The sequence below is a fragment of the Herpailurus yagouaroundi genome, unplaced genomic scaffold (genome assembly GCF_014898765.1).
Source record: "Herpailurus yagouaroundi ecotype Mexico unplaced genomic scaffold, PumYag 141, whole genome shotgun sequence".
Taxonomy (NCBI): Eukaryota; Metazoa; Chordata; class Mammalia; order Carnivora; family Felidae; genus Herpailurus; species Herpailurus yagouaroundi.
This window is the reverse complement of record NW_024412396.1, coordinates 39,292,735-39,317,344: the sequence shown is the minus strand read 5'-3', so window position 1 is coordinate 39,317,344 and position 24,610 is coordinate 39,292,735. Positions and strand designations below refer to the sequence as shown.

Genomic DNA, 24,610 nt, shown 5'->3' with positions numbered 1-24,610 from the left:
AATCCCATCCCTATTCACTTGCTTCTAGTATCAAAAAAGGTCTAGATGAGACAGAAGTAAGTTAAGAGGCATTTCAGTCTCTCTCTCCCCAGAGAAGTTTTCTTTACAGAGGGAAGTAGAATAGGTGAAATGCAAGGGTTTGGGGCTTCTTTGTTTTATTTTGTTTTTTTAATTTTTCTTTTCTTCCCCTGAAGTAGTCTACAGACTAAAACATTATCCCAGAATTTCTTCCCTTTCTAGAAAATGGTCTACCTAGAAAAAAATAATGCAGATTTTTTTTTACTACTGCTAAATCCATGCTTCTGTGATATTGTCATATTGTACAACTCCCTGCCAGTTGATAACTGAATATAGAATGATACTTAAACACACAGTAACAAAGATACTGCTCCCTAGTTTATACCAGCTGTCCTAAGAGCTGTTTCAATATCACAGGGACTGTGCTCTACCTTCAGGCAACTAGGTATTCAAAATGTAAGATTATAAATTCTCCTGGAAAACAATTCCACTCTTCAGATATTTTTGTTCACACATGAGTTAGGTAATACTGATGAAGGAGCATAAGGCAAGCTGAAGGCAAGGCACCAAGCTCCCAACCCCCCCCCCCCCCCCCAATGGGATATGTGTGATATTCCTTAGGCACTCCAGACTGCCCAAGAACAAAGGAAAGGACAGAAAACAAATGGTTGAACTGATAGAGATCACAGGACCTGAGTCTCCATCAGTTTACAAATATCTTAGGGAATTACAAGAAAAAGGCAGGCAATCTTATCAATAGCCTAATCTCCAGGAACTCCCTACTGTCTTAATGATAAGGCCTCCAGTAATCTGTGAGTCTTCTTTAGCATATGGAAATCCCTTTAAGAAATTTCCTCTTGACTTTATCTCCCCCAACTCCACAGTATATAACCAGTCACTCTTCACACCCCCAGTGCAGCTCTTTCTGCCCCTGGGTCTTATCCCCGTGTTTTAGTTGCTTTAATCAGCTCTGGACCCCCATTACTCCAAAACCCCATCAATACTAACAGCAGATATAACTATAAGACAGTTATCTGTTTACTAAAGATGCAAAATAAATTTGATATTTTATAGCAATCCTGAATAAATCCAGATATAGTTAGAATACATTGTTTTTCAAATCTTGTTTTCTCATTAGTCTTTTTAAGATTTTATTTTGAATAACTACTTTTTTCTCAAAAAAAATTTTTTTAATGTTTTTATTTATTTTTGAGACACAGAGAGACAGAACATGAGCAGGGGAGCGGCAGAGAGAGAGGGAGACACAGAATCCGAAGCAGGCTCCAGGCTCTGAGCTGTCAGCACAGAGCCCGATGTGGGGCTTGAACTCACGGAGTGTGAGATCATGACCTGAGCTGAAGTCGGACGCTTAACTGACTGAGCCACCCAGACACCCCAGTAATAACTACTTCTAAAGCAGGACTCAACTCATCACCCTCAGATTAAGGGTCACATGCTCCACTGATTGAACCAGACAGGTGCCCCCCCAACCTTTTTAAAGATGTTAGTATTTTCTCACTAGTCTTAAATCAACTCAACTATTATTGCTAAAATTTCATATCTCTTCTTGTTTTTTAAAAGCCTATTGATGAAGTTTGGGGGTGATGGTAGGGTAGTCTGGAACTGACAGCCAAGAAAGAATTCTTGAAGACGTCTTTGGTGCAAAAAGGTGATTTTATTAAAGCTCTGGGATAGGACCCATGGGCCAAAGAGCTGCACTGGGGTCATGACTATATACCGTCAGGTTGGCAGGGAGTCAGGGATGGAGTAAGTCTCTAAGGTGTTTTGGAAACAAGGTTTCCAGGACCTTGAGGTAGGGGAAATACCAATTATTACTGTTTCATGAAGCCTCAGTCATGAGACCCTTCAGATGTATATCAGGAGGACTTAAGCTTGGAGTATGATTGCCAGCATATTTCTTGGGGCAGTTGAGATAAAGGAAGTAGACTTACAGGATCCTGGAGGTTGGGATAAGGTGAAGCTAAGATTCTCTTTTGCCCCAGCAAAGTATCATCATCTAGGCAGCTGAGCTCCTAGAAGGAGGTCACTTTGCCCAGTTTCAAGGACTTGTCACTGGGCCATAGCCAGTAAGGGAATTTAACTTTTCATTTGCTTTAGTTTCCCACATCACCCTGGCAAGCACTTAAACCCCTTTCCTTTGTTCCTGGGTAGCCAGGAGTGTCTGAGGACTATCACACGTATCCCACCTGGGTGTGGCGGGGGTTGCTGTTAGCCTGTATTTTGCCCTCAGCTTGCCTCATGCTCCCTCATAACTATCACATCTGACTGTGAATATGAGAAATTTTAGCAAGGAGATATAATATGTGTTCCTCTCTCTTCTCTAGTTGCTTGCTCTCAGGTCCAGCCCTTGCCCTTTCCCTTCTCTGCTCTTTATCACAAGAGATCACTTTTCCCAAACCTGCTCACCCTGTATCTCCCCCCATAAGTTTGGCCATTGAGGAGCACTGGTGAGTGTTCGGAGGAGGGAGGGGACAGGCAGAGATTTCTTCCCTCCCATCTCTGGCAGGGGATGTCTCCATGGTGGCTCAAGCTCCCATGGAGCAGCCCCTCCCTCCAGGGCCCTGGCTCCAGCCCCCAGGGGCAGCCCCAGCTTCGGGCTCTGATGGCACCGTTTCTTCCCAAAGTCCCCTCTGCACTAGAGGAGGGAGTGGCCTCTTGCTGTGCTAACTCTGAGTTGCTTCACTGTCCGCAGGGCTTCTCAGCCTCAGCTGTTCAATCACCTGTGTAACCAATTCCTTGCATTAAATCCTCTTTCAAACAGCGGTTTCTATTTTTCTGCCTAGACCCTCACTGATACAAACACAGTAGAACTCTTTGTAAATACTCCTCTAAGGCTTCAGGTATATGTCATTAATCCAATGTGTACACTAGCATGTCAGTTTTAACTACGAGCAGACATGCCCAGATTTAGTCGTATTTTCTACCTACAGCAGCTATCCCTCCAATTTTTATCACCCTGGTCTGATGCCAGAGAGTCCCATTTTGCAAATTCATTTTGAGTTACCTATACTGCCTTCCTTCAAAAATATTTTGGGAAGACCAAAGCTTAGCATTTGGTCATAAACCTGTATTTCAGCCAAATCAAACTATGATTCAGGAGTTAAAAACAGGTTTTAAATAGCCTCTAAAGCTACGTGTATTGCTTCTTTACAGAAGGGTTCAAGGGGAAAAACCGTTTTGTAAGCTTCAAGAGCCTTTTTGTTTTACATCATTTTCCTCCAACATTTAATTTTAAACCTACAAAAAAGGGATATAATAGTATGATAAATCTACATATAATCTTTGCCTGCATTCACCAATTGATAGCATTTGAGCAATTTGCTTTTTTCTCTCTCTGAACCATTCGAAAGTAAGTCGGAGGCACTGTGACATTTCACTGCTAAAGAGTTCAGCATGTATTCTCCAAAACCACAATACCATATTCATGCCCAAGAACTTGAACAATGTAGTCCATTCTAACTTCCTGAATGTACCAAAAATGTGGTTGATAGCTCCCCCCCCCCCCCCATAAATCTTTAAAAAGGAAGAATTACGCTAATGCAGCTAATTGGCTGACACAAAAGAATGATGCACAAATGTGTGAGCCAGTCAGGTCACTTATGTCATGTACATATTTGTATATCCAGTGAGCAGAGAAAAGTTAAATCAGCTAATTTTGCTTCTCCTAAATAATTTTGATGAAAACTCTAAACATGAAGGTATCACTGCTGATTCATTTAACTTTGATCTGGAGATAATCTACTCCATATGTTTACACTATGAATCTGGACAAACAAAACTGATGTGTTTTTCTTTTAGTTTTACCTCCCTGACCCTTTCTTTGTAGGCTTTGACCTAACATTGATTGGTCTATTAACTATACATTTAACAATGATACACCCTACTCAGTATTTTCTTGCATCAGTGCAAGAAGGTTCCTTGCACTTCAGAGACAAGATATTTTTCCCTCTGTAGATGGGTCAATATTAATTTCTCATCCTGTAACTGGCATTCTTGTGAAAATATGGAGACTATTTAGATTGGAAATGTCTTTTGAGCTCCTGCCTAAATTCCTTGAACTATTTGCTTATTCTGGATGAAGAGTGTCCTAGACGGCGAAAAGAAGCAGCCAAAAACTCTTCTAATGTAAGCTCGTGGCGTTTGTTTTCACACAATGACAGCTCTCTAGATTGCACATTAACGTGAGTCTTAGAAGTGGCCTATCCTTGCTCTGGCAACATCTAGTTGATAGGCTGTGCCCGATTGTTTCATTGATATTTCCCGCTTTTCCCATAAAATTCTGTAGGGGCCAAGGACAGGCTGCCCCAAGGTGGGCCACTTGGGCATCAAGATTACTCTAAATTAAAAGCAATCAAAACCCAGCAGGTTCAGGAAAAGCTCTTTATCTCCCCTTCAACTGCCTAAATTTACATTGGACAGGAGAGCCTGTACCAGGAATAGAGCTAGGAACAGAGATTCTTCTTTACCTGAGAAACGTATTTGCACAACAGGGCAACCTTTGTTTACCACAATCTCTTCTCACCTTCCTGCTATTAGCCTTCCTCCCCTTTGGATCTCTAGACCCCTACTCCTCTCTTCACCTCAGGATGTCACAAATAAGCTTCCCGTTGTCTGACTCTCTTTGGAATTTCATGTGTGTGGACTCCCCACAGATACGAAGTAAATTTGATTTTCTCCTGTTAATCGGCCGGTCTCAGGTAAATTTAATTCTTGATGGTCCAGCTATCAAGAAATTTGGATAGAGGAAAGTTTCTTCCTCCTCAATAGTTGGGACTATTTGGCAAGATACTTGGACTCGTTGCACATGGCTTGTCCCTGACACAGCTGCAGCGATCCTTGGGAAATCTGGCAAACAGCCAGCAGAAGGTAAGATTTCTTACCATATTGGTCTCCTGAGATCTCTATCTGTGGAGTCCTGTGGAGTGAGAGTAATCAGCGTTCTTTTTCTTTCTTAATTTAGATTAGCAGGAGAAAATACCTGTGGAACTAGTTCCTCAGGTTTAGCAACTCTTGGGAAATTTGGTGGAATACTGATCAATTTCCTCTCCCAGATAAGTCCTTTTGTTTTTCTTTGTCTATGTCTTTTATGTCATTTGTCATAGAAACTTTGCTGTGGGTTCATGGGCACAAGAGGTAAAGGCTGCTGCCAAGGGACATCCTGGAAGCCCAAGCCACGGGTAAGCACGGGTAGAGTACTTTCCCAGCTGTTAGAACACTGATCACCTAACTTGAAGACTCCCATGTTAGGATAAGTTAGTCGTGGAATGGATTAGATTGACACTAGGTCACCTGCCAACCTCAAAATTTCCGTGCAGCCTGGTGCACTGTAAAACAGCACACAATACCCAACCCCATAGTACACCCTTCCCAGGTATTAGTTTGGTTACAGGAGATCCAAGGCTTGCTTAGAGCTGCTAATGTGCATATAAGAAAAAGTGGATGAGATTTTCCCTTTCATTTTGTTCTATGCCCTAAGAGTTTGTCTTTGTGACCAGTGATAACCATGAGGGAGCTTGGGGTAAGCTGAAGGCAAAATATAGGCTGGCACCCCCCCACACCCCCCAGGAGGAATATTCTGACACTCCTGGCTACCCAAGAACAAAGGAAAGAGGTTTAAGTGCTTGCCATGGTAATATGAGAAACTAAGGCAAATGAAAAATTAAATTCTCTTACTGCCTGCAGCCCATTGACAAATCCTCGAAACTGGCAAAGTAACTTCCCTCAAGGAGCTCAGCTACCTGATGATGACACTTTGCTAGAAGCAAAAGAGAGCCCTGGCTTAACATAGTCCCAGCCTCCAGATCCTGTAAGTCTACCTCCTTTATCTCAACTGTCCCAAGATATATGCTGGCAATTATGCTCTAAGTTTATGGCCCCCGATAAACATCTGAAGGGTCTCATGACTGAGGTTTTATTAAATGGTAATAAATGGCGTTTCCCTAGGAACAGCTAGCCCCCCTCAAGCTCCTGGAAACCTTGCTTCCAGAGTTCCTTGGAGACTTACTCTATCCCTGACCCCTCCCAACCTGAGAGTATACAATGACTCTCCGTCTTGACCCCAGTGCAGCTCTTCCTGCCCACGGGTCCTGTCCCCAGGCTCTAATAAAATTACCCTTTTGCACCAAAGATGTCTTCAAGAATTCTCTCTTGGCCATAGGCTCTGGACTCCACGAACCCCACCATCACACCAAAACTTCATCAATAATATTCTTTTTGGTTTCCACCATCCAGAAGATGCACTTACCAGGGTGCACTTTGCAGGCCAGTTGAATAGGGTTCCGAGTCTCTGGACATGCCAGCTCTTAGGGGTGTTTGTCATGAGAGGTCACAGGCCATAAGTTCCTTTGTTCTCTCAGCCTTCATTGCTTGTCAGTGCTGGAAAGTCCCATTCGGGTAGTGGAAGCAGAGAGTTAGAGGTTCCCAGAAAAAGAAAGATGAGTCATAACTCTCATGACCTAAGACAAGCCATTTTAGGCACCCAGCTATCTTCCGTGATTCTTATATGCCCTACCAGCTCTTCCTAGAGGGTGTCAGAATTCTAAATAAATGCAAAAACCTCAGTTGTTAAGGATTTTAAAGGAACAAAAGGAATGCAAAAATGAATAATCTCTACCAGGCCAGGAGATAGCCTAACCATATCAGAGACAATAAATCAGTGGTAACCACCCCCCCCCCCCCCCCTCAAAGGTAAGCAAGACCCCCTGCAGTCCTTTCCTGAGACAGTTGACAAATTAACTGACAGTTGACAGTTACCTTTGCTTCCTTATAATGTTAAGGCCTCAGTCCCAGGAGGAGCAGAAGCTTCACTACCATGACCCAGTATGTACGTACAGGCATGTTTTCCAAGTACGCCTGTGCAAACTCATGCCCACTTTAAAGACAATGGCGAAGCTCCCCTTCATGAATATTCATCCTAAATCATAAATAAAAAGAACTCACTCAAGGTGCGGGCAGCACCTGGGTGCTCAGTTAGGCATCCAACTCTTGATTTCAGCTCAGGTCATGATCTCATGGTTGGTGAGTTCAAGCCCCGAGTCAGGCTCTGTGCTGACTCTCCCTCTCTCTCTCTCTGCCCCTCCCCTGCTCATGCTTGCTCTCTCTCTCTCTCTCTCTCTCTCTCTCTCTCTCTCTCTCAAAAATAAATAAATAAGGGGTATCTGAGTGGCTCAGTCAGTTAAGCGTCCGACTTTGGCTCAGGTCATGATCTCACAGTTTGTGGGTTCGAGCTCTGCATCGGGCTCTGTGCCCACAGCTCAGAGCCTGGAGCCTGCTTCAGATTCTGTGTCTCCCTCTCTCTCTGCCCCCCTCCTGTTCGCATTCGGTCTCTCTCTCAAAAATAAATAAACATTAAATAAATAAACATTAACAACAAAAAAAGAACCATGCTGAATCCTGCACAGGGAGTCATTTGCTGTGACATTTTTATTTCCTTTGTGTGACTCCACCTGGTGTGCTCTCCTCCTGTGACTGACCACGGAGCAAATTCACCTTAGTTCGGGTGCAGCGGCATCTGCCTAGTGTCATAGATTAGCAGGTCTGTGACTGGAGGTGTCTCGCATTTTCATGGGAGACCGGAGACACCGCATTCACTAAACCATCCTTACCGCCTGTGCAACAAATGCTGTTGCTTTCTTAGACTAATTCTGGTTGTAAACTTTTGGATCGTGGGGTCTGCATCCCCTGTGCCCTCTCTCTGGATGCCTCTTGCATCTTCGGTTAAGTCATTGAAAGGCTTATTGGTTTGAGTTGCTATTAGGAGATCACACTTGTCAATGGCCAGATGATGAATCCTTTAAATTGGACATATTTAAAATATATATACATCCTTTATAGATAACTCTCAATTGTCTTCTTAGTATAATGGCCTGCCTTAGGGACTCCTTTGACAAGATAAAAGAACAGACATTAGACTTAAGATGAAAATAAATATGGGGCGTCTGGGTGGCTCAGTCAGTTAAATGTCTGGCCTCAGCTCAGGTAATGACCTCACAGCTTGTGGGTTGGAGCCCCACATCAGGCTCTGTGCTGACAGCTCAGAGCCTGGAGCCTGCTTTGGATTCTGCGTCTCCTCCTCTCTCTACCCCTCCCATGCTCATGCTCTGTCTCTCTCTCTCTCAAAATTAAGTAAACATTTAAAAAAACAAATGTTCACATCCAACATAAATTCCCCTTCTTAAAATCCAGTTCCATCTGCCTTTGCTAACTTCCCCTTTCCCTAAGGGATTTACAAAGAGCACTCTGGCCAGTCTCTAGGTTCAAAGTATACAGGTAGCTCATGTAAATGCTGAAAGCCAGAAAATGAATTTAGCAAAAGCACCCAAGACTGGCAGTAGGCTTGTTTGCTCCTACCTCCTAGGGCTCTGTAACCAGGCTGTGACAGCCTCGGGCATTAAAAAAAAAATTAAAAAATTGAAAAAAAAAATTTTTTTTTTTTCCAACGTTTATTTATTTTTGGGACAGAGAGAGACAGAGCATGAACGGGCGAGGGGCAGAGAGAGAGGGAGACACAGAATCGGAAACAGGCTCCAGGCTCTGAGCCATCAGCCCAGAGCCCGACGCGGGGCTCGAACTCACGGACCGTGAGATCGTGACCTGGTTGAAGTCGGACGCTTAACCGACTGCGCCACCCAGGCGCCCCGAAAAAAATTTTAATGCTTATTTATTTATTTGGAAAGAGAGCCAGCAAGTGAGTGAGCAGGGGAGGAGCAGAGACAGAGGGAGAGAGAGAATCCCAAGCAGGTTCCACACTGTCAGCCCAGAGCCCAGCATGGGGCTCGAACTCACGAACCATGAGATCATGACCTGAACCATCAAGAGTCGGATGGTTAGGGGCGCCTGGGTGGCTCAGTCGGTTAAGCCTCTGACTGTTGATTTGGAAGGCTAATGTTCAGGAGCTCACAGAAGCCAAGGTTGAATTGTGTAACCAGAAAGAAAGAAGGCTTTTGTTAAAATGTTTTATACAGATGAAGGGGTTCAGGACAGGACCCCTCAGAATGTGCCACCTCAGCCTGTGGGTTATTTTGAGCTGAAGGCACTTGAGACTCTATGGCTCAAGAGAAACTTTTGTCCCTCCCTTAACCACACAGAAAATTCTAACTTGGGGGTCTTTCCCAGAAAGAGTTATTAACAGAGATAAGTTTTATCTGAGTGACCATCTGTGTGGCAGGGCAAGCATCTCATTACCAAACATCTGCTCTTATTGCCCTGTGAAGTGCATTCTTTCCTCTGAAATCCCAGGCCTTGAACCCTTTCTCCTCAGTTCAGAGTGACATAAACACCTCCTCTTGACTATCTTTGGAATTTCCATGCCTATGTGGACTCCCCATTCCCATGCCTATTAAATTTGATTTTTTCTTGTTAATATGATTCTTAGTCCAGCTAGAATGACCTCTGAGGACACAGGAATACTTGCTCCCGGACACAAACTTTACATAGGTATAAATCTTTTTATTCCCATTTTAGTTAAAAATCTCCTGATATAAAGAAACAAATTTAGGGGCGCCTGGGTGGCTCAGTTGGTTGAGTGTCCGACTTTGGCTCAGGTCATGATCTCACAGCTTGTGAGTCTGAGCCCCATGTTGGGTTCTGTGCTGACAGCTCAGAGCCTGGAGCCTGCTTGGGATTCTGTGTCTCCCTCTCTCTCTGCCCCTCCCCTGCTCATGCTCTGTCTCTCAAATAAATAAAAACATTAAAAAAAAATGAAAACAAAAAAGAAACAAATTTAGTTTAGAAGGTAGGCCAGCCTCTTGATATTCAGGCTGTTAACCAGTTCTTTGGAGAATTAGAAACAACTGTCTTTGTCTTACAAATCTCTACAAAACCAGAAATGCAAGTATAGAAGCAGGTCAAAGCCCACCTATGTTTACCAATCTCCAAACTTCATCTATTCCTCTCAAAATGCTTGTAGATAGTATAAAAGATCAGGATATTGGAACAAAATTGTCCTGTATTTAAGAAAAGGAAGGTAAACTTTATTTATTTATTTTTTTTTTAATTTTTTTTTTTTCCTTCAACGTTTATTTATTTTTGGGACAGAGAGAGACAGAGCATGAACGGGGGAGGGTCAGAGAGAGAGGGAGACACAGAATCGGAAACAGGCTCCAGGCTCTGAGCCATCAGCCCAGAGCCTGATGCGGGGCTCAAACTCACGGACCGGGAGATCGTGACCTGGCTGAAGTCGGACGCTTAACCGACTGTGCCACCCAGGCACCCCAAGGAAGGTAAACTTTAAATAGCAATTACCCTGAAGCTCAAGAAAAAACAAAGTTTTTACATTCTTTCTCTGTCCCTTGAAATAAAAAATCTGATCATGTCTTTGAAACATAAATAAAGTGGGGCACCTGGGTGTCTCAGTCGGTTAAGCGTCTGACTTCGGCTCAGGTCATGATCTCACAGCTCCTGAGTTCAAGCCCTGCGTCGGGCTCAGTGCTGACAGCTCAGAGCTCAGAGCTCACTTCGGATTCTGTGTCTCCCTCTCTCTCTGCTCCTTCCCAGATCAATCTCTGTCTCTCTCTCTCCTTCAAAAATAAATAAAAACATTAAAATAAAAAAAAAAAAAAGAAATGTAAATAAAGCCCACAACCACCTGCCTGAAGAAAAAAAAATGGAGGAGGTGGGGAAAGACCTTTTAAAAATACAAACTGCTAAAAGGGCTTTTTTTTTTTTTTTTTTTTTTTTGCCAAAGCTCTGGCACTTCTGGTAAGAGGCTAAGATGTCCTAAAAAGTCCACCTTGGAGAAAACTTGTGTACATGCTCTATGTGTTTATGATGAAAAATTTTTTTTTTTTTTTTTTTTTTATCATAGAGAGCGAGCAAGTATGAGCAGGGGAGAGGGCAGAGGGAGACATGTGGGGCTCAATCCCACGACTCTGGGATCATGACCTGAAAGGAAATCAAGAATTGGATGCTCAACCAACTGAGCCACCCAGGCAGCCCCTATGATGTAAATTTTCTACCCTCATCTTCTCTAGGACCTAAAAGCCACTCTGTTTTGTGTGTGTGTTTTTTTTTTAACATTTTTATTTTTGAGAGAGAGAATGTACCGTGTGCACATGTAAGTGGGGGAGGGGCAGAGAGAGGGGGAGACAAAGGACCTGAAGCAGGCTCTGTGCTGATATCAGAGAGCACAACATGGGGCTCAAACCCATGAACCTCCAGATCATGACCCAAGCCAAAGTCAGATGCTTAACCAACTGAGCCACCCACCAGACACCCTGAGCAACTCTTTGAAATACAAATTTTAGGGAAAAGTTTTCCATCGGGGAAGGGGGGGGCAGGGGGGAAAACGGAGATATTTGGAAATGGGGCCTATAGTGTCCTTGCCACAAATGTTAGTGAAAAACAAAAGCTGTAAGATTTTTGTTTGCATGTGTCTATTTGTGTGTTCATATGTGTTGTAAATGTGAGATATTTTCTCTACCTCCAGATAGTATTGCTAAAATTAATTTGTAAAAGAGCTCCATTAGGGTTAAGCATCTGAATCCTGATTTCAGCTCAGGTCATGATCTCAGTTGGTGAGTTCAAGTGCTGCGCTGGGCTCTTCGATGACAGCACGGAGCCTGCTTGGGATCCTCTCTCTCTGCCCTTCCCGTGCTTTTTCTCTCTCTCTCAAAATAAATAAATAAACTTAAAAAAATAAAAAGAATGGGTACTGCATTCAAAAAAAGAAGAGCTCTATTTAGTTGTTTTGAAGGCAAGGACTTACAAGAATTGGGCATTTTAAAACTAAGAAAAATAGAAACTAATGTTTTTCAAGTTCATGTGATCTCAGAAAATATTCAATATTAAAGCTATCTTATTAATTTATTTATTTAAATTTAAATCAAAGTTAGTTGACATATAGTGTAATAATGATTTCGAGAATAGAATTTAGTGATTCATCACTTACATAGAACACCCAGTGCTCATCCCAACAAGTGTGCTCCTTAATGCCCCTTGCCCATTTAGCCTATCCCCCCCATTCACAACCTTGCCAGCAGCCCTTAGCCTGTTCTCTGTATTTAAGAGTCTCTTATGGTTTGCCTCCCTTTCTGTTTCTATATTCTTTTTGCTTCCTTTTCCCTATATTCATCTGTTGTGTTTCTTAAATTCCACATATGAGAGAAATCATATGATATGTATTTCTCTGACTTCACTTATTTCGCTTAGGATAATACACTTTAGTTCCATCCACATTGCTGCAAATGGCAAGATTTCACTCTTTTTAATTGCTAAGTAATATTCCATTGTATATATCTTTATCTATAGATATAGATATATACACACCACATCTTCTGCATCCATTCATCAGTAGGTGAACATTTGGGCTCTTTCCATACTTTGGCTATTGTTGATAGCGCTGCAATAAACATTGGGGTACATAGGCCCCTTCGAATCAGCACTTCTGTATCCTTTGGATAAATACCTAGTAGTGATATTAAAGTATTTTAAATTTGGCTTATATAGATATGTCTTTAGAGTAATCAGCATTAAATATAAAACTTCTATTCTGCCTGTATTTATTGAAAGTCAAATAAGTTCATTTTTTGTAACTGAACTAATGTGAGTTCACTCCTTGGTGAGTTACAGATAGAAACTATACCAGGTGGAGTTGTGGCAAAAAGGAAATTTTATTTGCAGCAAATAAGGGGATCACAGGGAATAACTTCCAAAGCTGTGACTCCCTGCATGAAGTTGGATAAGTTCCTTTTATTTAGGTTAGGACTAATATTTAGATAGGAAAGACTTGTTATCATATGTAGAGGCAGGCATAAGGTTCCCATGCATCTTAAGGAAACATGTCTATACACACATTGTATGTTATGTAAATGAAGCTTGGGTTCCTCTTCTGTTCCTCCTTAGGTGGAGATTTTAGTACTATGACGAGGGCAAGAAAGTTGTCGATCATTCTGGAGGTCACTCCAGAGGGTTCAAAAGGGTCTGAGTGGTCTGGGCTGTTGGAATTCTTTGTCCTGGCAGCTGTTATTGCTTGAGGGGTAGTTCTGGTTTCCATAATAGGAACGCTGGCATAACAGTTCACAACTGCTTACTACTTAGTTTTTACTAGAAATTAAGATTTCCAAGAGTTAAGAATTCTAATACATGTAATTTAGGCCTACTGGAAATAATAAGGGAATGTCTTTGCATGGAAGGAAAATAAGATATGTGTGTTTGGTAAGAAAAAGTATAAGAAATAGAAATACATATTCGTTGAGAAAAAAGAAAAATTGTCCTAAAGTGAGGCTGGTTATTCAAAGAGGGAAAACTTAGGATAAAATCTGAATGTAAAAAAGAAAGTTGTAGAAGGTTTACAGAGAAGATATCATTGGAAAGGAATTTCATGTGTGGTCAGTACTGGCTAAGGTTAGGATATATTTAAGTAAATGAATTTGTTCTAATATCGAAAGTCCATTGGTGGGATGCTGGGTGGCTCAGTCCGACTGTCCGACTCTTGGTTTCAGATCAGGTCATGATCTCAAGGTTCATGGATTGGAGCTACACTGGGCTCTGTGCTGACAGTGAGAGCCTGCTTGGGATTCTCCCTCCTTCTCTCTCTCTACCCCTTCCCACCTTGCTCTCTTGCTCAAAAAAAGAAATAAAAATAAAACATTAAAAAAAAAAAACCAAACAGAAAAGTAGACTGGTGCAATATTAAATTTTGCTTGCTCTTTGTGAAAAGAACAAAGTTTTCTTGAACTATTGGTCTGCTGTTAATAAGGAATTGTAAACAAGTTTTTCCTTACCTTTAAAGTTATCTGCCTAGGGGCGCCTGGGTGGCGCAGTTGGTTAAGCGTCCAACTTCAGCCAGGTCACGATCTCGCGCTCCGTGAGTTCGAGCCCCGCGTTGGGCTCTGGGCTGATGGCTCGGAGCCTGGAGCCTGTTTCCGATTCTGTGTCTCCCTCTCTCTCTGCCCCTCCCCCGTTCATGCTCTGTCTCTCTCTGTCCCAAAAATAAATAAAACGTTGAAAAAAAAAAATTTAAAGTTATCTGCCTAGAAAACAAAGTTATTTGCCAGAATTATTTCCTATGTTTATCAGGTCTCTGATTACTCAAGAAAACTGAGTTCTAACATTAAAAGAGCTAAATTTTGCTCACAACTCTGTAATGTTCTGTATTTGCCTTTGGTATCTTTTATTGTCATTTTGGTTAAATGGATAATTACTGTTGTTGCATAATGATTTGTGATTCTGTTTAATCAAATGTTCAAACCTTTTGATATTTTTTGACATAATTCTCAAAATCAAATTCTAAAAGGAAATATTTTGACTACAATCTAATTGAAATGTTCCAGAGGGTCCCTTGAACATTTCAATGATTTTGTGAGAGGGGGTATAGCTCATTGGTAGAGCATTTGACTGCAAAGATTTTGTGAGAAATTAAACTGATTACTTATTTGGTACATTAAATTACATATGAAGCATTGTCAAATAAGTGATATTAATCCTCTTAGATTATATTTGTGTAGATACATTATTAAAATAAGTATTTTTAGAAATTGAATGAAAAGTCCTAGAAATCTGATTCCTAGTATGTTATTATCTTGAAATGTTGTGTGTCACAGAAATAACCAAATTTCCTTATTAATTGCATTGTAACGAACTCTAGTAAGATCTTTATTCATGGCCATTTAAAAATATTTTTTTCTTTACATTTATTTATTTTTGAGAGGCAGAGACAGAGCACAAGTTAGGGAGGGGCAGAGAGAGGAGACACAGAATCCGAAGCAGGCTCCAGGCTCCGAGCTGTTAGCACAGAGCCCGACGTGGGGCTTGAACTCACAAACTGCGAGATCATGACCTGAGCTGAAGCTGAAGTCGGACGCTTGCTTAACCGACTGAGCCACCCAGGCGCCCCACTCATGGCCATTTTTAAGTCTTTTATTGTTTATAGACTGTTACACTTTTACTCAGATGCTTTTACAAAAGCTTCCTGCAAATGTGTTTCATTTTCAGTGAGACTGAGGGAAAGAACTGAGTACAAGCTGCTAATAACCTTAAGATTATAAAACTGAACTAGGTAAGAATTTCTGGGACTAGCAAAAAAAGTAGATTCAAACAAAACAAGAATTAACATGGTACTGAATGAACTGAGGAGGACAATTATGATTTTTATGACTTTTTGTTTGAAACATAATGGATTTTTTTTAATGTTTTGTTTTTCCAGTGTTAAGGCAATTTTAATCTTAAACTAAATATACTTTTGTAAACATGTTGAAACATTTATCATTTTTTCTCCCTATGTGATCTCTCCAGAATTCAGAGACTTTCAGTATTCTTTTTTTTTTCTTTTTTTTGAGAGAGAGAGGGCCTGCACATCCATGCACCTGTATTCCCGCTTGCAAGTGGGCGAGGGGCAGTGGGAGAGAGAAAATCTTAAGCAGGCTCCACATCCAGTGTGGATTTACTTTCAAAAGACATTTTTTTAATGATGGAAAAGAAAACAGAATGTAAATAAGTGTGAAACCCTGAGTTATTTAACTTTTTTTTTTAGTTTTCTAAGGCAATGTTCTCCAGTGTCTGGTGTGTGTTCTTCACGGCTACACAAGACAATCCACTGGGGATATCAGAAGAAACTATCACATGTCTACTGATATTTTTATTTCATGCTTAAAAATATCTGTGTATTGGGGCACCTGGGTGGCTCAGTCGGTTAAGTGTCTGACTCTTGATTTTGGCTCAGGTCATGATCTCATGGTTCATGAATTCAAGCCCTACATCCGGCTTCCATACTATCAGTGTTCAGGATTCTCTGTCTCTGTCTGTCTGTCTGTCTGTCTCTTTCTCTGTTCCTTCTACACACTCTCTCTATATATAAAAAATAAACTTAAAAAAAATTCTGTGCACTATTTATAATATACATTATATATTACTATAGCAATATACATATGTAATATAGAAATAAATAATATGCAAGATATTTTTTGAGAGTATTTTAAAGTTGGTTGACTTTGACTCAGTACCTTTTGATCTTATTTTGAGAATGCTGTGGGACAAACTTTCTTTTTCAAAAGGAACAAACTGAAATTATATCTAAAATATAAAATGTTAAATTATTGCATTTAGACTAGAAACCTTTACAATAATCATCAAATATACTAAAAATCATCAGAGTTCTATAAACGTGCTAAATCAATGGTACTTATTTTTTGCAAATTGTTAAGATAATTATAGAGAATTTTTTAATGACATGAAAATAACATGAAGGAAAAATACCCCCAGACATCTAGTTTATCATTTTATGTATTTTCTTTTAACCTTTTTTATCTACTTTTTTTTACATAGGTGGAATCATAAGAATAGCTAAATCCCCTGCACTTTTCACTTGTAAAATACATAAATTCATAAAGTATAAAAATATCTGAATATATAAGATTAATAAATATAAAACAACTTATTTTGACATTTATGCCCTCATGAACATTGAAATAAAGAAACTGATGGGGTGCCTGGGTGGCTTAGTCAGTTGGGCAACCGACTTCGGCCCAGGTCATGATCTCACAGCTTGTGAGTTTGAGCCCCGCGTCAGGGTCTGTGCTGACAGCTGAGAGCCTGGAGCCTGCTTCGGATTCTGTGTCTCCACCTCTCTCTGCCCCTCCCATGTTCATGCTCTGTTTCTCTCTCTCTCTCATTAATAAATAAAACGTAAAAAAAAAAAAAAAAAAAGAAAAGAAACTGATAATCAGGAAGAATTGTCTGATAACATTTCTAGTAAATCCATCCTAGATGGTTTTATAAGAAAATGAGAAAAGCCTCTAACATGCTGTTTAGATACACAGTATATTCTATACCAAGATGGCATTACTTAGATGTTTATGCTCTTGTTCTGTGAAGATCTTATTTCACAGCTATATTTCTGTTTCTGTGATATATATATTTGTACATGGCATATGTATATATAGATATACACACATACACGTACACGCACACACATGCACACATACACGCCAAAGAGACTAAGATCTATTAACCCAGAGGCATCTACCATAGGAAGCTATAGAGGTCTGAATACGCCGGGAGGTCTGAATACACAATGAATGTGTATTTCTTTCACAAGCTGTTGGCTAGAATTTCTATTAAACAAACAAACAAACACATTAGTCTTTCTGTGTGAAAAATAGAAAGAATACATCAAAAGCCAGGTGTGTGGGACACCTGGGTGGCTCAGTCAGTTGAGTGTCCAACTCTTGATTTCAGCTCAGGTCATGATCCCAGGGCTGGCTCTGTGCTGAGTGTGGAGCCTGCTTGGGATTCTGTCTCTTTCTCTCTTTCTCTCTCTGCCCCTCTCCCCTTCTCGTTCTCTCTCTCTCTCTCTCTCTCTCCCTCCCTTTCTCTCTCTCTCTCTCTCTGAAAAAAAAAAAAAAAAAGCGAGGTGTGGCTGCAGGTTGAGGAAAGGCTGGAGTTACAGTAAAGCCAACAAAGTCAGTGAGGGAAAATAAAAGCAGATATCCCAAACAAAGAGGTACTACCAACAGCAGTCACTGAAAAAACATGTCAAACAAAATAAGCAGCTTAAGCTATAAAAAAATAAAAGAGATTGAAGCCACTCTGAAACACGAAACAACTATTTCCACCACTCTAATCCTTCTTTAAGTCATGTATTCCTTTCTTTGGTCATTTGTCCTAAATTACTGAAAACAAATACTTTACAAGAGACAGCTAAAGTGAATTAATCTTTTAGCTTTCAGCGAAATGAGATGAGGATAACAAGAATTTAATGGATAAATCTTCGAATAAGTATGAGATTCAGTTAATATCTCAGTCAATGGATTTTTTTTTTTTTAACGTTTATTTACTTTTGAGACAGAGAGAGACAGAGCATGAACGGCGGAGGGTCAGAGAGAGAGGGAGACACAGAATCTGAAACAGGCTCCAGGCTCTGAGCTGTCAGCACAGAGCCCGACGCGGGGCTCGAACTCACGGACCATGAGATCATGACCTGAGCCGAAGTCAGCCGCTTAACCAACTGAGCCACCCAGGTGCCCCCAGTCAATGGATTTTCAATACGCATAGTGAGAGAGTCTTACACCAATAAATATTAGGTTCTCTGAAGAAGCACAGCTTTAAGAAAAGTGTTTCTAGGGGGTGGCTGCCTAGTTCAGTCAGTAAGAACGGGCAACTCCTGATCTCGGGGTTGTGAGTTCAAGCCCCATGGTGGGTGTGGAGATTACTTTAAATAGATAGATAGACAGATAAATAAATAAATAAACAAATCTTTAAAAGAGTGTTTCTTTTCAATCCACTAAAACCAAATTTCACTGATCAGAGGCAGGATTAAAGCTAATATCCTTTATAATTTTCAACATTTTCAGGTTTAGATATTCTAATAATACCCCAAATTTTTCAATTTATGATGTTTAATAAATGTGAAATTTTAAAGTTATGATTCTCAGTAGAGGGTAGATGATTATAACAAAAGGGGTATAAGTCTTCACTTGCCAAGGTTCTTTTGTTAATGGCAACAGGAATGTCTTCTAAAAAATATTATTTATTTGTTTATTTTTAAGATATTTATTTTTGAGAGAGAGAAGTGTGTGCGCAAGCACAAGACTGCCAGTTGGGGAGGGGCAAAGAGGGAGACAGAGGATCCAAATCAGGCTCTGTGCTGACAGCAGACAGCCGGATGCGGGCTCGAACTCATGGACGACGAGATCATGACCTGAGCTACAGTTGGATGCTTAACCGACTGAGCCAACCAGGCACCCCTAAAAATATATTTATTAAATGTTTATTTATTTATTTTGAAGAAAGAGAGAGCATGAGCAGGGGAGTGGCAGAGTGAGAGGGAGAGAAAGAATCCCAAGGAGGCTCCACGTTGAATGTGGAGGTGAATGTGGAGGGGGGGGGATGGGGAGGCTCCCTCCAGGACCTGACCACAATCAAGAGTCTGACACTCAACAAACTGAGCCACTCAAATGCCCCTAAAACTATTTTAATAATAGACTTAGGATGATAAGAATATTGCAGTAACGCCAGGCGCCTTTAGCTGCGTATGTTTGAAATTGCTGGCAAAAAAAGTATTAACATGATGTAAGATAGACTTGGAGCAATAATGTTTCTCAAATTAGAAGCACTCACCTAGGGGTGCCTGGTGGCTCAGTCGGTTAAGTGTCCGACTTCGGCTCAGGTCATGATCTCGTGGGTTCACTAGTTCGAGCCCCGCGTCGGGCTCTGTGCTGACAGCTTGGAGCCTGTAGCCTGCTCTGGATTCTGTGTCTCCCTCTCTCTCTGCCCCTCCCCCCATTCATGCTCTGTCTCTCTGTCTCAAAAAAAATAAAAATTAAAAAAAAAATAAAAAAAAAAAAAAGAAGCACTCACCTAATCAATCCAATACAGAAAGTTAATCACACGGTAACACACCTGTGCGCAACTCCCATTAAAATTATTCCTTCTGTAGTGTGGCAATACAATACTCATAATTTTTGTTTCCTTTATTTTCATAACATGCCTTTATTCACCTTTTTTCTTTTTTGTAAAAATATCATGAGATACACTGTAGCAATGCTAAGGGAATCCATCATATGGCTCCTCGGAACTACATGTTGCTAAAATTTCGGTTATGGTCTCCTATGTGTTTTATAGACAAGCTGTCTCATTATGTATCATGTGCTTCATAACTGCCAATTTTAAATACCAGCTCTAAATAACACTGACATGACAGATTCATCTTACTCTCTAAACCAGTTTTTTTTCAAGTGAGGTATTGAGCTATTTTAGAATCTTCCATTATTCAGATACATTTTCTTTCAGTGATCAAAAGGCAGGAATCTATCTAGAATAAGGGATGTGAGGAGATAGAAAAGTTAAAAGCTACAATGAATACTCCAAAAAGAGAGAAAGGGAGAGAGCACACAATGTTAGTTTGTTGTAAAGAGGATTAACCGTAATAACTACAACGTATTGAATATTTCCTATCTCCCAGGCATGTTAAGCTTTTTACATAAGTACGCTCTTTGTTCTTCACAAAACCCCTATCAGGTGAGCATTATTACCTGTTCTGAGATCACACGACCAGCAAGTAACAGCACTGGGAATTGAACCCACTTCTACTTGTCTCTAAGGTTTATCTCCTAATCACTATACACGCTGCCTTGAGTACAACATATATTGGAGATGGAATTCTGTAAGCACAATGACATGGCTCAGACTCACATGGGAGGTAGAGAATAAGAGTTTAATAGTTTACAACTCAAAATGGAAACCAGGAAGAAAACTGGGGAGGTGATAGATGAAACTCTGTAAATGAGCCCCAAAATCTAGCTAGAAATTCTTAGCACCTGTCTGGTATCTTGGGCAACAATACCTGCCTTAGACAAAGTAAAATAATCAGTCTGTAAGCAACCAATAAAACCAATATAAAAGCTGAGTACTGAAGTTGCAGAGACATTGATCAGAAAGATTCGTAAAACGTTTTGCATAAGTCATAAAACTTCGATATATTGCTGCAGTACGTGACTTTCTTGAGAAAGTCTAGCAGAGCTGGCAAACTAGAATCCTGTCGCGTGCTCATTAGACCCATGTGCCAAAATGTTTTATATGTCATAAGAAGGATAATAATTTCTTGGAGATAATTCCAAAGTTTAAGAAGTTGAAATAGTGCCTATTGAGGATCTGAAATTATTTTTGTGAGTAACAAATGTAAGATGTGGGATCTCAGGTTGTAAGTTTGCATCCCATACTGGGTGGAGAGATTACTTAAAAAACAAAACCTTACGGGGTGCCTGCGTGGCTCAGTGGGTTAAGTGTCCTGACTTGGGCTCAGGTCACGATCTCGCAGTCCGTGATTTCAAGCCCTGCCTCAGCCACTGTGCTGACAGTTCAGAGCCTGGAGCCTACTTCAGATTCTGTGTCTCTTTCTCTATCCCTCCCCCACTCATGCTCTGTCTCTCTCTCTCTCTCAAAAATCAATAAGCATTAAAAAAATGAATAAATCTTAAAAGAAAAACAAAACAAATGCAAGATGCTGGACATGAAAGGCCACTTTAGTATTGGTAGTGAATTATGATAGTTGTAGTCTTTTTTCTGCCCAGTAGATATTTTCTCCCTGTTTTCTTGTGGAGAAATCCCACAGATAAGGCTGATTCCATAAAGCCTCTTCACCAAGCATACACCGCATATACCACCACCACCACCACCACCTTAAGGGTAAACAGATGGTGCATGGGGTGTCTGGGTGGCTCAGTTGGTTAAGGACCCAAACTCCTGGTTTTGGCTCAGGTCATGATCTCACAGTTCATGAGTTCAAGCGCCACGTCAGGATCTGTGCTGTCAGCACTCTGTCTCCTTCTCTCTCTGCCCCTCCCCTGCTCACTCTCTATCTCTCTCTCAAAAATAAATAAATAATCGGGGACGCCTGGGTGGCTTCGTCAGTTAAGTGTCCGACTTCGGCTTAGGTCACAATCTCGTGTTTTGTGGGTTCGAGCCCCGGATTGGGCTCTGTGCTGACAGCTCAGAGCCTGGAGCCTTCTTCAAGATTCTGTGTCTCCCTCTCTCTCCAAACCTCCCCTGCTTGCACTCTGTCTCTCTCAAAATTAAATAAACATTAAAAAATAATTTAAAAAATAAATAAATAATCATTAAAAAAACAAAAACAAAAACACAGGGATTGGCCACATGGAGGGACCTAGCTGGGGCAGTCACAATCCTCTTTGGGACATTTGCCAACCATATTGAAGGAAAGGCATTTTCTGTTGTTGGGCTCTCCAGCTTTGAGGAAATATAAGCCGAAAGCTACAGATGGCCAACTCTGTCACCTGCCTATCTGAGATGTAGAAAAAAGCCTAATGTGGGGCGCCTGGGTGGCGCAGTCGGTTAAGCGTCCGACTTCAGCCAGGTCACCATCTCGCGGTCTGTGAGTTCGAGCCCCGCGTCGGGCTCTGGGCTGATGGCTCAGAGCCTGGAGCCTGGAGCCTGTTTCCAATTCTGTGTCTCCCTCTCTCTGCCCCTCCCCCGTTCATGCTCTGTCTCTCTCTGTCCCAAAAATAAATAAAAAAACATTGAAAAAAAAAGAAAAAGCCTAATGAGGGGCGCCTGGGTGGCGCAGTCGGTTAAGCGTCCGACTTCAGCCAGGTCACGATCTCGCGGTCTGGGAGTTCGAGCCCCGCGTCGGGCTCTGGGCTGATGGCTCAGAGCCTGGAGCCTGTTTCCGATTCTGTGTCTCCCTCTCTCTCTGCCCCTCCCCCGTTCATGCTCTGTCTCTCTCTGTCCCAAAAATAAAATAAATGTTGAAAAAAAAAAATTAAAAAAGCCTAATGAGAACAAAGCCAAACACAGCAAGAAGGACATGCTGAGAGTAGGTGTATGACAGCACTCCAATGACATCATTTGAGACCCTGAATCTAGCTGTAGTTGAAGCTGGAGGCAATCTTGTGTTGCCCAGTTACACAGCCAACAGAAGTCCATTTGTGTTTAGTTTAAGTTAGGTGTCCACTCCTTGCAAATAAAAGAGAACCCTGGCCATAGGTACATTACAAATATATACTATAAAGACAGCAATACCCAGATATTACTATAATCTTAGGCACCTGCATCTCAAGAGTCCGTAAACTCTGGCAAATGTACCAGAGCCTTTGTTAGGTAGGACGAAGCACAACTCCATCATGATGGCACTAATTTAAAATGTTTCTTTTATCCTGGAATGGATCATGCATACAAAAGGCTAAAAATGTATCTGCACAATTTGGAGAATACTAATAAAAGGAACATCTGTCCAATAACCCCCAGATTAAGAAATAGAAAATCACTTTGTGTCCTTCTCCAATTGTCTGAGAGACAAATATCTATTACTTGGGTTTGTGTTTCTTTAGTCTATACAAATGAAACTGTATTGTGTTTTTTTTTCTGACTTGAATTTTTCTCTCAGCATTTTGTTTTTGAGAATCGTCTATGTCAACCTACAGAAAGAAGTTAATTAGTTTTCACTGTTATGTAGGTATTCTATTCTGCGAACATTGAGCAATTTACTTACCTATCTTACTATAGAAGGACACTTGGGTTTCCCAGTTTTTTCGATCACAAACAATGCTTTTATGGTCATTTTTGTACATGCTTTTAGGGCACATGTGTAAGAGATGCCTTCAGCTGTACTTAGGAGTGGAAATGGTGGCATGTTGGTTATACTTGTGATCTCTTTTTCTAGAAAATGCCAAATTACTTTTCAAAACAGTTGTAGTAATTTAGACTCCTACCAGCAATGTATCCAAGTTCTGATTGTTCCACATATTCTTCCCAATGCCTGATATTAGCCAACTTAAAATTTTTGCCAGTCTGGATGTAGTTAAATAGTATCTTCGTTGGGCTTCAATTTTCATTTCCCTGATTATAGTTTGAACAAATTTTTATATGGTTATTAGCCATTGGTTTCTTCTTTGATGAAATGCCTGTTTGTGTCTTTTGTTTTTTGTATTAGATTGTCTTATTAACTCACAATCTTATATTTATTCTGATTACTAATCTTTTGTGGGTTTTATTGACATCTCAGAAGGCCCACCACATGGAAGTTTTGCAGTAGGGGAGTTGCAGTGGGCTCAACTCTGAATCCAAGGACAAGTGGAGCAGGACAGAGGTCAGTGGATGGAAATTTACTAAGAACAAACATGGGGGTAAAAGGGATTCTTGACAGATCAACTCAACAAGGATTCTTGCTGAAGGTAGGTCAGGATGATAAGATAGCAAGGGTGCAGGATGAGGAATCTGATCCAATGTTGAGGGTGATCAAATACCAAGGGTAGGAGATTTTTCACTAAACTGACTAATCAAAATTCTTGCTACAACTGGACTAAGCTGCCAAGAACACAGCCCAAGGTTGGACCCAGTTGAGAAGAGGGCTCAAGGAGTCTGACTCAGGCTTGGTGTAGGAGAGTCTCTGTCAGTGGCTGTGATGTCTGTCTCTTGACGTGACGGTTAAAATATCAGCTTTTTCTAGCCTCACATTGTGAAAATCTAGGGTTGTTTCATGCTAACTTTCCTTGTTATCCTGAACTAGCAACAATTAAAACTGCAATGTTCAGGGATGCCTGGGTGGCTCAGTCGGTTAAGCATCTGATTCTTGATCTCAGCTCGGGTCACAGTCTCATGGTTCATGAGCTCGAGCCCTACATCGGGCTGTATACTGTCAGCGTGGAGGCTGCTTGGGATTCTCTCTCTCCCTCTCTCTCTGTCTCTCCCCCGCTTGCACACTCACTCTTCTCTCTCAGAATCAATAAATAAACTTAAAAAAAATGCAATGTTCAAACTACAGGTTAAAAGCCTACGGTCTTCCAATTGCAGTTCATCTTTCAGCAACAATTTTAGTGTCGGGCAGCCACTTTTATTCTTACTGACTAGCCTAGGGCATGAATCTGTAATAACAGCTTCAAAGACAATGGAATGGCCATGCTCCAAATGAATCTCAAAATACAGGCACATCCCATTGTTTGGAAGTCTGCATTATGCCACTTCACTTATATGGGAGACCTACAATAGTATCTGTCTTTGCTAACTGAAAGAAATCGAAATGGGACTTTCATTTTAGGCCATTTTGGGTTATGAAAGTTTTCATAAGGAACACTCTACTTTCAGGTAGCAGTGCGGGGGTGGGGAGGGGAACCTGTAATGG

At 41.0% G+C, this 24,610-nt stretch overlaps 1 long non-coding RNA gene across 2 annotated transcripts in view; it reads right to left on the bottom strand.

The window, feature by feature from the left end:
• Positions 1–24,610, bottom strand: part of LOC121031886 (uncharacterized) — a 75,531-nt gene that overhangs the window by 20,945 nt on the left and 29,976 nt on the right. Inside the window, exon 1 of one of the 2 annotated variants that reach the window (XR_005790949.1) lies at positions 6,284–6,485. The exons of the other annotated variant lie outside the window; for it this stretch is intronic. This is a non-coding gene — a long non-coding RNA (uncharacterized LOC121031886). Of the gene's footprint in view, positions 1–6,283; positions 6,486–24,610 lie in introns of those variants that run through there. 2 annotated transcript variants of the gene reach the window in all.